The 13,652-nt window shown below is 47.2% G+C and overlaps 1 long non-coding RNA gene across 1 annotated transcript in view; it reads right to left on the bottom strand.

Annotated features, from left to right (window-relative positions):
• LOC149874930 (uncharacterized) overlaps positions 1–13,020 on the bottom strand; it is a 43,355-nt gene extending 30,335 nt beyond the window's left edge. Inside the window, exon 1 of the long non-coding RNA XR_016440052.1 lies at positions 12,918–13,020. This is a non-coding gene — a long non-coding RNA (uncharacterized LOC149874930). The remainder of the gene's footprint in view (positions 1–12,917) is intronic.
• Between the last annotated feature and the right edge of the window lie 632 nt (positions 13,021–13,652).

Raw genomic sequence — 13,652 nt, 5'->3', positions numbered from 1 at the left:
TGGGAGTCTCATGTGCATGTGTGCCCGCACGCAAGTGGCCAGAAATACAGCTAGGCCGTTGGTAGGAGAAGCCCCAGCAGCTGGATACAGGTAAATCTATGGAATGAGGAGGAGGGGTTGGAGGACCAGGGTTTAGGGACTGCCCAGGGGGCTGGGTGTGGGGGTTTGTAGGGTGTGTGTGTGTGTAGCCAGGGTGTGTGGAGAGGATTTGTGTGTGAAGGGGATGTGAGGTGTGTCTGTGTGGAGTTGTGTGCATGTTTAGGACATGGATATGTGTTTCTGTGACACAATGTAGGTGCCTGCCAGCACTGGGAAGGTGTCTGGGTGTTGGGCATGTGGCAGGTCAGGGGGCTCTGACACAGAACTCAGTCCCACCAGCAAGCTCAGGACTACATTGTTGCCAGTAGGCCTCATCCAGAAGTGCCTGTCCCTCCAGTTGGAGAAGGGAGTGGGAGGTTTTTGGGGTAGTGGGGAGCCGTGTGGCCAAGCCAGCAGTGCTGGAGGCCAGTGGCAGTGCTCTCAGGGATAGGGGTGGGATGGCCAAGAGAAGCTGCCTGGGTGGGCAGTGCCATGGCCAGGCGGCCTAGTGCGGTGCAGGGGGGCAGTGGAGGAGAGCAATCAGCAAAGCCCAGAAGCATGGGAAATACCCATGGTAGAAAATAGGCATAGCTATGCTTAGATCATTCCTGACTAGGGACTGTCCAACCTCTTCTCGAACACTGCAAGCGATGGAGAGTTCACAACTTCCCTAGGCCGTCTATTCCACTGCCTCAATATTCTCACTGTGAAAAAGGTTTTTCCAGATATCCAATCCAAATTTACTTTGTAGCAACTTCAAGCCACTGGTCCATGTCATTCTCTCTGCGGCAAGAAAGAAAAAGTGCTTTCCCTCTTCTTTTTGGTAGCCCTTTCAAATATTTGAAGGCTGCTATAATGTCCTCTCCATAGTGCCTTTTCTGCAAGCTAAACATGCCTAGCTCCTTCAGCCTCTCCTGGTATAACTTCCTTTTGAAGCCTTCAATCATCTTTGTTGCCCACCTCTGGACCTTCCCTAACTTCTCCATGTATTTTTAAAATTTGGAGCTCAGGATTATACTGAGAATCATTTAGAAATTCTAGAAAGTATTCATAATCATTGCTGAATAGAGAAGCACTATCACCTCCTGTGTCTTGCACCTAATGCTTCTATTGATGCAACTGAAAACCGCATTCACCTTTTGTGTGGCTGCATCACACTGCAGACTTACACTGAGTCTGTGGTCTACCAAGAAAAGTCCTTTTCCACAGTCCTGCCATCCAGACAGATGTTCCCCACTATGTATTTGTATTTTTAATTATTCTTCCTGAGGTCTAGCACCTTACATTTGTCAGCTTCATCCTGCTAGGTCCAGCCCAGCTTTTCAATATGTTGATATTCTTTTGAATTGTGCTCATGTTCTCCAACATATTCATAATCCTTCCCAGTTTCATACTGTTTGCAGACTTGCTCAAGAACATTTCTATGCCAGCAACCAAATCATTAATAGATACATTGAACAGTACTGGGCCCACGACAGACCACTGTGGGACTCCACTCGAAACCTCCTTCCATTCTGCATGGATCCATTTATGAAAGAACCCTTGCCTGTGGTTATTGAGCCAGTTGTCTATCCAACTTATTGTGGTTTTGTCCATCCCACATTACTCCAATTTTTTAATGAAAAGGGCTTTCTCTGAACTTACAGAAAAAATATATTCAGTCCCAGCTGCCTTGTAATAATAATTGAAAAAATTAGCTCTAGAAAGTATTTGAAATCATAAGTATATGTGACTTACGATTTCAAAGGCTAATAACTGACATATTAAAAAAAAGAGAAGCAGAACAAAGACATCCATTAAACCAAATTTTAAGTTCCAGTGAAAAAACTGTAAGATTTTTTTTAATATGGATAAAATGTTAAAAAGCTCAGTTAGGCTCCGGAGTGGTGAGAGATGTGCGGGTGAAAGCCTGCTCCGCCCCCGCTTCCCCAAAGCCTCCCAGACACCCCCTCAGCAGCCACAGAGCCCCCTGCTGACCCCCAGCACAGCTGGAGATAAGTGGGCTCATGGTGGGAAGGGGAAAACTCCTCGCTCCCTGGGAGGAGGCGGCTGCATGGAGCTGGCCCGGGTCAAGCCCCCGCCCAGGCCCCTACTTGGCCCAGCCCCCCAGGAAGCCACGCGACTGGAGCCGGGTGAACAGGCTGCGTAAACAGGCGCTTGAGTTAGCATGGTGTTCGTGCAGGAGAGGGCGTGGGAGGGAACGAGACCCTGCCTGCGAAAACCCCCAGAGTAGTCGGTCCCAGCTCAGCCTATCAGAGGCATGACACGGATGGGCATGCGCCGCACCCCGAGGGTCCGCTTGGACTCTGCGGCCCCCCCATTGGGCACCTCAGAGACGGCCACCCAGACGGAGCCCATGGTTCTGGGCTCCATGCAGATGGAGCCCCTGGCTCTTGGCTGTGGGGGCTGCCTGTCCCTTTTTCAGGCTCTGGGGCCTGGGAGCATGGCCACCTCCCCTTGCGGGGTCTGCTCACCACTGGGGTCTCTGGCGCGCCAACTCGAGGAGCTCCAGGCCGCAGTCCAGAGACCACGTGCCATCAGGGACTGCGAGCAGGAGATAGACTCCTACTGCCAGGCCCTTCTCCCCCGGGAGCCGCAGGGTAGAGCGCCGTCTCCCTCCAGGACTAAGGAGGACTCTGGGACCTCCCGCTCTGCCCAGTCACGGGCATGGACCAAGGTGGTCGAGGGCCCTAAGGCCCACCACACCAAGGCCCCTCCCTCGCCAGAGCTTAGCAACAGGTTTGCACCTCTAGCAGCCCCAGCAGAGCCTGCTCAGTTGCCAGCTCCTGCATGCAACCCAGGCTCAACCACAGCTACCACTCCCACTCTCCACAAGTCAAAACAAAAGGTGTTTGTTGTGGGAGGCTCCATCCTGCGGGGGACTGAGGGGTCAATCTGCCGCCATGACCCCTTAGCCCAGGAAGTCTGCTGCTTCCCGGGGGCCTGCATCCGAGACATTGCGGAGAGGATCCCAGAGCTCCTATGGCCCACAGACCACTATTCCATGCTCCTTAGTAATGTGGGCACCAATGACATGGCTCGGAGCACCCCCAGCTAGGTCATGAGGCGCTACAGGGATTTGGGAGTGAGGCTTAGGGGTCTGGGAGCTCAGGTGGTGTTTTCATCAATCCTCCCAGTCTCAGGCTATGGGCTGAGGAGGGAGAGGAGGACCAAAGACTGTGGAGCTGGTGTCATTGGGAAGGCTTTAGCTTCCATGACCACAGCCCGCTCTTTGGTGAGAGAGGCAGCGAGCTGCTGGGAAGAGATGGCCTCCACCTCTCCCCCTGGGGAGGAGGCTCTTCTCAGCCAGGCTGGCTGACCTGCTCCACCGGGCTTTAAATTAAGCCCACTGGGGGATGGGGGGACTACTGCCAGTGCTGGCCCACTGAGCAACTTGCAAAGCCAGCAGACCAAGGTACTTAAGGGAGCCCACCCCTGCCCCAGCCCTGGCACAATCTGTGGGCAAGGCGAGAGCTCCCAAGGGGACACTTGCCTGTCTGTACACTAATGCCAGGAACCTGGGCAACAAGCAGGAGGAGCTCATCCTCCTGCTCATTGCAAAGAATCATGATGTCATTGGGATAACGGAGACCTGGTGGGACTCCACCCATGACTGGACCATGGGTATAGAGGGCTATACCCTGTACAGGAGGGATCGTGTTGACAAAAGGGGCGGGGGTGTAGCTCTCTATGTGAAGGAAAGCTACATGTCCCTGCAAGCTGATGTTGGCAACCGGCATGGACAGCTAGAGACCCTCTGGGTAAAAATTCATGGGGAATACAGCACAGGGGACACAATGGTGGGAATCTACTACAGACCTCCCACTCAAAGTGCTGAGCTTGACCAGGAGTTCGCCCGGGAACTGACTGAGTCCGCTTGCTCCACGACCTTGGTTATCATGGGTGACTTCAATTACCTGGACATCTCGTGGGAAGATCACTCAGAAAATCCGAGTGGTCGCAAAGCTTTCTCTCATGCGTGGATGACCTCTGCCTGACTCAAGAAGTCTATGGGCCAATGAGAGGGAAAGCGCTGCTCGACCTGGTACTGGCTACGGGGGACAACCTAATCAGCGACCTAGTGATTGATGGGAAGCTGGGTGACAACGACTACAAGCTGATCACATTCAGCATCCACCGTAAAGCTGACAAGTCAGTTAGCATCACAGAAGTCCTTGACTTCAGAAAAGCCGACTTTGACAAGCTGAAGAGGCTTGTCGGTCAGGCCCTTAGGGACCATGACCCCAGGGAGATGGGAGTTCAAGAAGAGTGGTTGCTTCTCAAGGAAGCGATCCTCAATGCACAAGCTAAATCTATTCCAACACGGAGGAAAGGCAGCAAGAAGGCACAGCAGCCCCCCTAGCTTTCCAGGGACCTGGCGGACCTCCTACAGCTCAAAAGGAAAGCCTACAAAGGATGGAGGACGGGATTCACCTCCAAGGAGGATTATTCTGCACTGGTCTGGTCCTGCAGGGAGCAAACCAGGAAAGCCAAGGCTGCAACTGAACTCCAACTAGCTTCAAGCATCAAGGACAACAAAATGTCCTTTTTCAGATATGTGGGGAGCCGGGGGAAAAGCAAGGGCAACGTTGGACCCCTGCTAAACAAGATGGGGCAACTGACAACTGACACCTGGGAAAAAGCCAACCTATTCAATAGGTACTTTGCGTCGGTCTTTCATCAGTCCCATGGGATGCCAATGCCTGCTATGGGACAGGGAGATCCGGGTGGTGGGGATCCCCTACCCTCCATAAATGCTGACCTCGTGAAGGGACACCTTGAGAAGCAAGATACCTTCAAGCCAGCCGGCCCTGACAATCTGCACCCCAGGGTACTCAAGAAGCTGGTGAGCATCACAGCCCAGCCCCTGGCATGGATCTTTGAAAACTCCTGGTGCTCTGGTGTAGTGCCCGAAGACTGGAAGAAGCCCAATGTGGTGCCAATCTTCAAGAAAGGGAGGAGAGTGGATCCGGCTAACTACAGGCCCATTAGCCTGACTTCTATCCTGGGGAAGATCTCAGAAAAGTTTATTAAGGAGGCCATCTTTGATGGACTGGCCCAGGCTAACATCCTAAGGGATAGCCAGCACGGATTTCTTGCGGGTAGGTCTTGTTTGACCAATTTCCTTTCCTTCTATGACCAATTTCCTTTCCTTCTATGACCAGGTGACCGATCACCTGGACGAGGGAGAAGAGATTGATGTCATATATCTTGACTACATTGAAGTCAGGAGTGGACTGGCCAAGTTCGCCGATGACACCAAATTTTGGGGCAAAGCATCCACGCCAGAAGATAGGCGGGTGATCCAGGCTGACCTGGACAAGCTCAGCAAATGGGCAGATGAGAACCTGATGCTGTTTAACATTGAAAAATGTAAGGTTCTCCACCTTGGGAGGAAAAACCTGCAGCATCCTTATAGGCTCGGCAGTGCTACGTTGGATAGCACTACAGAAGAAAGAGACTTGGGGGTCATCACTGACCACAAGATGAACATGAGCCTGCTATGCGATGCTGCGGCTCGTAAAGCAACCAAAACACTGGCTTGCATCCATTGATGATTCTCGGGCAAATCCCGGGACGTCATTCTCCCCTTGTACTCGGCCTTGGTGAGGCCGCAGCTGCAGTACTGTGTCCAGTTTTGGGCTCCACAATTCAAAAAGGATGTGGAGAAGCTTGAGAGAGTCCAGAGGAGAGCCACACGCATGATCAGAGGTCAGGAAAACAGATCTCATGATGATAGGCTGAGAGCCATGGGACTCTTTAGCCTGGAAAAGCGCAGGCTCAGGGGTGATCTGATGGCCACCTATAAGTTTATCAGGGGTGACCACCAGGATCTGAGGGAACATTTGTTTACCAGAGAGCCCCAAGGGATGTTTAGGTCGAATGGTCATAAACTCCTGCAAGACCGTTTCAGGCTGGACATAAGGAAGAATTTCTTTACTGTCCGAGCCCCCGAGGTCTGGAACAGCCTGCCAGCGGAGGTGGTTCAAGCACCTACATTGAACACCTTCAAGAGTAAATGGGATGCTTATCTTGCTGGGATCCTATAACCCCAGCTGACTTCCTGCCCTTTGGGCAGGGGGCTGGACTCGATGATCTCCCGAGGTCCCTTCCAGCCCTGAAATCTATGAAATCTATGAAATATTTTTCCTGTATTCCTAGTCTCAAAAATAAACAGGGCAGACACCAAATAGAGAAAATTTCAGGCCAAGGATGAAGTTTGAGAAAGTTATCATATAAATTTACTCAACCTTTGATTAAATACTACTGCTGGTGCATATTATTACCATTTCTACTTCTATTACTTCTGATATACTCAAATAAAAACTCTGGGGCAAAAGTTAACAAAAATCTGTGTCTAAAAGTAAGGTCTTTATTTTAATACATGAATTAGAACATTTTTAAATTGAGGATGTCAACTTTATACACTCTTTAAAAAATATATTGGCATGGGTATTAAACACAGATTGCTTTTTGCAAGTTTTTAGTTTCAAGGAAACCAAAGCAATTTCTGCAGTTTCATTCAAGCTTTTAACATTTTAATTAAGGGATTCACCTTAAACCTCAACTCTCCCAAACAACATAATGATATATGATTCAAACCAAGCTGAAAACATGAGAAAATTTATTATCTCCCAGGTGTTGATGACTTCTTATTCATTCGTGAATGCCATGTCAGTTACTCCCATTCAACCCTGTACTAAAACAACCTAAGTACTTACATTTATTCTAGCTCTGTGGACAAACTGGTCTAAAGAGATACTGTAAATTGTTATCTAATTTTGGTTAAACATGCTTCTCAGATGTAAATAAAATGTTCTCACTGGAACATTAGGAACAGACAATTTACCCACAATACTTCTCATTTTTTGATGATGACTAGCTGTTACCATGTCAACTACGTACAGTAAAGCAATTTTGGTGCCATATGGTTTACAGAACCATCTGTGCACCCCAAGGACAGACTCAACTTTCATGAAAATGCAAACTTGTTTTGTGAAAGGTTGAAGTGACAGAAATATATATCCAACGCTATCTATTGATTCTCTAAAACTTAATTTCCCAGCTGTTCATGTCAAAATCTCTTTGTTATTATTGGAGAACACTGTTTAACTTTAGGAATAAGTTATAAATCTAGGAACATACCAGTGAGGTCTTTTTTCAGCAAGCTGTGATAACAATGTGCTATAGGCATCTTGCCAAAATCTTAACTTACACTGAAAAGAAATAATCAATTCGATCTAACAAGACCCTTCTGACATGTGTTAGTTATCTATTGTAGTTTTATGTAAAATGGGGTTAATCTTGCAATAGCATACTAAACTATTAGCCTCAGAGAAAATCCTCTTAAGATAAACTTACCTATTATATTCATAAAATAAATGGAGAGCTCTAGTCCTTGCTTCACTGCTTATTTTGCTCTTTTAATCCTAAGGATTCAGTGGAACAGGGAAATGATCCCACAGAAGTGCCATAATCAACAGGCATGAGAGCTGTTATCCTTCTAACTTGCACTCACTCGAGGACAATGAACATTTAATTATATATATGTGCAAAGTGGAACAGTTTCTTCAAAACTGAATGTGTCACTTTGTTTCCCTCCAGAAGCCAACAACCTAGTGGTTAGATCACACTTCATAGGTGTGGGAAATGTGGGTTGGAAATCTTTCAGAGAGAGGAAAGAATCTAATTCAATTCCCCACAATCTTGCTGAGTTCTTGACCACTACTACTAAGCTATTACATGTGCACATGGGTATGAAGTGCTTATGTGTGTGGAGGATGGGGGGATTTGGAAGTGTGGGGGTACGTAACAGAGAGCCTGGAGCTCCTGCTACCTTAAGGGGGCAAAGAGCAGCAGATGAAGCCCAGACAGCTGAGGGGGGTTAGCCACAAGAAGGAAAGGAGCAAAGAAATATTGTTGCCTAGACAGAGAGCTGTCCATTAGAGACCTCTGCCAACCATTAGAGTGAAGGGGCTCACCTGCAGCCAGCCAGGAGAATTCTGCCTGAGGTGATTTGGCTGCAAAGGAATAAGCAGCTAAGGATAAAAGGCCAAGACTACCTATTGCAGAGTTTGCTGCTATGCAGTAGGACATTAGGGCAGAACCTGGCTTCGGTTGGTAGAGCAGTAATCATAAGCTGCCATGGTAATTGGCTGTCAGACTCTAAGGAGAAACCCCTGTGAGGCTGAAGCACCAGCTGATTGGAAGGGACAGGGCTTAGGTAGCATAAAAGCATAGGGCAGGGGTGGGCAAAATACAGCCCACAGGCCAGATCCAGCCCACCAGGCCATTGTATCCGGCCCACCAGGCCATTCTATCTGGCCCACAGGGCACCTAAAAAGTTTAGAAAATGAATGTTTATCTGCTATACCTGTAAGCCATGCCAATACAGCCATTAAGTCAGTAAGTCAAGGGTGAACTCCCAAAACTTCAGGTACCAGCAGGCAGAGACCCCTGTGACTAACAGCTGTCAGATACTACTCAAGACCCAGGTGGGACAGAGACCCCCAGATTGGGTAGCCAAGATAATAATGAGTGATTACACAAGTCTGCCAGAAAGGGATAAAAGGCAGTGAAACGTGACCCTCAGTGGCGTCCTTTCATCCAGCAGCTGACCTACCAAGACAGAAGGACAAGCAAGTGACCCCCTTCTGGAGAAGATATTGCCTTGACTATCAACAGCAGACTCCAGGGCCTTGGACAGGTAGGTATACTGACACCAGCACTCCCACCATCATTACAGCAGCTATTATACAATATGCTACGTGGGTTTGAATGAGTGAGTGCATGTGTGCTAAGGTGACCAGTACCACCCGTAACTCAAAGTTTGCATTTATGATTTTATTGGTCACTTCACATCCCATCCAATAAACTAGAATTTATTATGATCCCACAAGTTGGTCCTTTGTAGCCAACACCATGTGGCTCCCAGCTGTATTACCAGAGCATGGGGCCTGCACCTGTACCTGGAGCCAGGAACAATGTGTGTGTGTTTTTGTGTCTGTGTGTAGTGGCGGAGGCACAGAGTGAGTGTGCATGTGCATGTGCCTGTGTATGTGTGTGTGTTCATAGGGCAAGTCCCACAAGCACACGCCAACATATACATGCATCCATATCACCTCTCTCACTATCTTACACACAGATCCCCCCACACCCACACCCCCTCCACCTCACACACTCCAGCCACCCTCAGCCCCCACACACAGCCCCCCACAAACCCAATAGCAACCCACACCACACATATCTACACATATACACACATGCTCCCTCACTCCACACACCCATAGACCCCCACAAATCTATACCCATCCCCATGCTCCCCACCCCCCACAGTATAAAAGAGTAGGACTTCATTTTAAGGTATTATGCAAACCCATGTAAATCATAGCAAAAATATTTTTTAAATCAGAGTTTCATAGTTTCATAGTAGCTAGGGTTAGGAGGGACTTGAACAGATCATCTAGCCTGAACCCCTGCCACAGGCAGAAATGAATGCTGGGTTTACAAGACCCCAGACAGGTGATCATCCAACCTCCTCTTGAATTTGTCCAAGGTAAGGGCAAGGACCACTGTCCTGGGAAGTTGGTTCCAGTTTTTGGCCACTCTAACTGTAAAAAATTGCCTTCTGATCTCTAACCTAAACCTATTCTCCATCAGCTTATTACCATTATTCTTTGTCACCCCAGGTGGTGCTGGGGAGAAAAGGGCTGTTACCTATTTGCTGTTGATCTCCCCTGATGAGTTTGTAGGCAGCCACCAGGTCCCCCCTCAGCCTCCTCTTGCTGAGGATGAACAGGTTCAGGTCCCTCAGTCTCTCCTCATACGGCCTGTCCTGCTTCCCTCTCATCAAGTGGGTGGCCCTCCTCTGAACCCTCTCCAGGCTGGCCATGTCCCTCTTGAAGTGCAGCACCCAGTACTGGATGTAGAACTCCAACTGCAGCCTGACCAAAGTCACATAGAGGGGGAGTATCACGTCTCTGGACCAGCTTGAGATGCATCTTTGGATGCATGACAAGGTATGGCTGGCCTTGCTGGCTGTGGTCTGGCATTGGTGGCTCATGTTCATCTTGGAGTCAATAATTGCTCCAAGATCCCATTCCACCTCTGTGCTTTCAATAGGGGAACTCCCCAGCCTGTATGTATGCTGTGGATTCCTTCTCCCAAGGTGCAGCACCTTGCATTTGTCTACGTTGTCAAAATCAAATTAATGACTGGTGTAGATGATTGATTTTTAGCATATAATTTGGTATTTTTCTGGTTCTGAGATGGCAAAACCCCTTGCTAAAAGGAGTATTTCCAGGGGCAAGGGGAGGGACTTCTGATGGCAAAGGTCATGTGTTAAGGGGTGGGGCTTCCAGTTCTAAGATGGTGACCAGGGGGTGTGGCACCTGTCAAGAGGTAGTGCTACCCATGCAGCCTTTGACAGCTTGCCAAAACTCAGTAAGCAGCCCTCCTTTTCAACTAATTTGTCTACCCCTGGCATACAGCCTGAGTCAAGACGAGGGGCTGACCCTGCAAGCCAGAAGGAGAAGTCTCTGGTCAGAAGAACCACAGGAGAAAATCTGGCTAACTTTTGAATTGCCCTAAGGGCTGCCAGTAGGACATTGATGATGACCCATAGAGAGATACAACTCAGAATAAGGGGAAGCCTTGCTGCCCTGACTGTAAGCAGCTGTTGACACTTGGACATAGAGCAGGTTTAATTTGTGTTACAGCCAGTAGGCTTATTCTTTTCTTACAGTTTAGACTGGCAGTTTGGGATGGGGCTATCAGATGTTGGCAGAAGTCCCAATTGTGCCCGAGGGAATGAAAGTGTTTTGAGTCCTGCTGGGGCTAAGGACTCAAAACACACAGAAGAATGAAGCCTAAAGGAGGTTATAGCCTAGCAAGAAGTCAAAGCCTAGCATGGGTGGGAGACAGACAGAATCAGGGGGCCCATACAGAGCCAAGGTAAGCTCAGTTCACTGAGGAGGCCCAGAAGTCCTAGGCAGAGCCAAGGTGGCTCAGTGCCATGAACAGGGAGGAAACAGCTAGTCAGCCCAGACAGAGTCAAAGAAGGCTCACTTCTGAAGACAGGGTGGAGACAGATTCAGGAGGCTTAGGACTAAAGTAATCGAGACATGAGTTGGGACCCAAAAGCCAGGTCCAGCACACTGAGCCTAGGCTAGAAGGCCCAGCTAGAGAAAAGAGGCAGGGGCCAAGAAGGCTGAGGCTCTGACAAGGGAATGATTGTACAGTAACACTTGTAAGACATGGCCATGGCCGTAAGGGAGGTCATAGGCTGTGAATAGCCCTTAAGGCTATGGTTGCATCACAACCACTCACAGAACCCAAATCTGGCTACAGAGAGGGTAGATTCTGTTTCTATACCTTGAAAGGAAAGATTGAATTCTGCTCAGATTTTGAAAGAAAGGGTATAGGCATGTAAATCCAGGAGAAGGTAATGGGTTGTGACTCTCAGGCTGAGAAAGGCCTCTAAAATCCGGAAGTGTGTGGGATTATAGATATATGCTTCTCCACAGCATTTCCTACTGACTAATTTAGGCAGCTGCCTAGTTAATCTGCTCTTTTGTCTATTTGATTGTGTGGATCTTACTTTCCTCCTGCATTGTCTAGAGAGCCTGGGTATGTAACTCATACCTGTGGATTAAAGGATGGGAATCAAATTCTTAAGTCCCTTCTTTAGATCAAGCTGTAATATCTACAGTCTAGATTTACCAGCTGCATCTGCTGATTTTATGATCATATGAACTTTTGCCTTGCTTGGGATTGCAAAAGTGCTGTAAAGAATATGGAAGGTACGAGTAAATTTGTCCTTGAGTATAAAAATAACTCTAAGAGTTCTGCATCTAGTTTACTTGGTTTTCAGCTGGAGTAACTCTCTTGGTATCAGTGAAGTTGCACTAGTATAAAACTGGAATAAGAATCTGTCACCTAACTTTAATGAATATTGAGCATGCTCAGTAATTCTCTCTCAGACCCAAGGTCTGAGTCACCCATTAGATGTAATGCATGTTTCAAAATCTCCTTGGCTATTACTTTTTTAAATTAAGAAGCAAAGACCTAGATATTGAATCAAAAGATTAAACTTCTCACAATTAATATTCTCTTTCTTGTGCTTGAACCTTCAGCCATGGTCACTCTGAGTATACAACATTCTACCCATTTCTGTGGCCACATGCTGTTATGGTTTCATCATAGTATCATGTAGTGCTTTCACCAGATTTTTAAAAAATGCTCTCTCTTACCAATGGTAATGATTAGCCAGAAAATTCTTCATTACCTTCTTTGCCCAGATCCTGATTTTACCATTTCCCCCTACTTTGATTCCTTTCCTCACTGCCCCCCCCTCCAGAAAACAGGAAAATTATAATATTAATTTAATACTTTATAATCAATTTAATAGCTTACTGACAAGTTATTACATTTAATAATTTGACAATTTAATAATAATTATTCAATTATTTGAATCAGCTAAATAAAATATGTATGATAGAATCATTATTTTTCTTCCATTCCCCTTTTTCTGTATTCACTTCTGTGAGATTACTTTTTTCCCCCTCTCCCCTATCTCTCTTCTGTTATGGCATGGTTACATTGCTCTTTTTCTCCCTGTGCTCTGTACTTATTTTTTACTGCTGGCACTCTCACTGTGAGAGATTTGCAGCTGCATTCCCATGGCTCTTCTTCATCTTGGCAGCAACCCAATAGTTTCTTATAACAACTTGCCTGGTTGTAGTAAGGATGGGCATCACACTACTAGTCCGTGAACATTTATGTTAATGAGACAAAACAAAGGAATGACTTAGCTGCTACATGCAGTAAGTCTCACATACCCTGTGTGAGCTCAGTATTCATCAGAAGCTGGAAGAGTCTCGCACACTGAACTGGCTGTTCATGTGGTTCACAAAAGTATTGTGCCTTCTTACCAACTGACTTGCAGTCTGATCACTTACAGTTTGAAGTTTGAAGAGAAATCTGACACCAGATGCACAAAGGGGTTTGTTGAGCTTTGCTGAGACTTGAGAGAATCTGAATTAGCCTGATGGCAGGGTTCTTTGGGTAAATATGATATCTTTTATTAGACTAATTAGTTGGGGGAAAGTTCTTTGCAAGCTTTTGGGCACAAACACCCTCCTTCAGGCATTGGGACACACTGCTGCTTTATGCGTTTTCCAGGGTAGGAAAAAAGCTAAAGCCTGACTCATTTTTAAATAAACCTAGGCTGTTCTGGTTTTAGTTGCAAACCACATAAAAGTCAGTAGTTGTTCAGTGGTAGTTTGAGTTTAGACAAAACATACTATATTTTGCTTTGTTTTGCAAACTCCGAGTATACTTCATGGTATACTACCCCACTTCAGCACACATTCTTCCTTGAGAGTCCCCAAGAATGGGCCTTATTCAGTCTCTCTGTCCTTGAGGACCTTCTGAAACCAGCTCTGGCATGACTTAACAAGTGGCAAGCCTGTGACGTGAGGCCCTGGCTCTTTGTCCCTGATTTCTCTAATGATCCATAGCACTCCAATGATCAAAGACACTCCTTTTTTCCCCTTAAGTCCTGGGAAGGAGGC

Source organism: Crocodylus siamensis, chromosome 1, assembly GCF_052110815.1.
Source record: "Crocodylus siamensis isolate JL-2025a chromosome 1, ASM5211081v1, whole genome shotgun sequence".
Classification (NCBI taxonomy): domain Eukaryota; kingdom Metazoa; phylum Chordata; order Crocodylia; family Crocodylidae; genus Crocodylus; species Crocodylus siamensis.
This window is presented reverse-complemented; position numbering and strand designations above follow the sequence as displayed.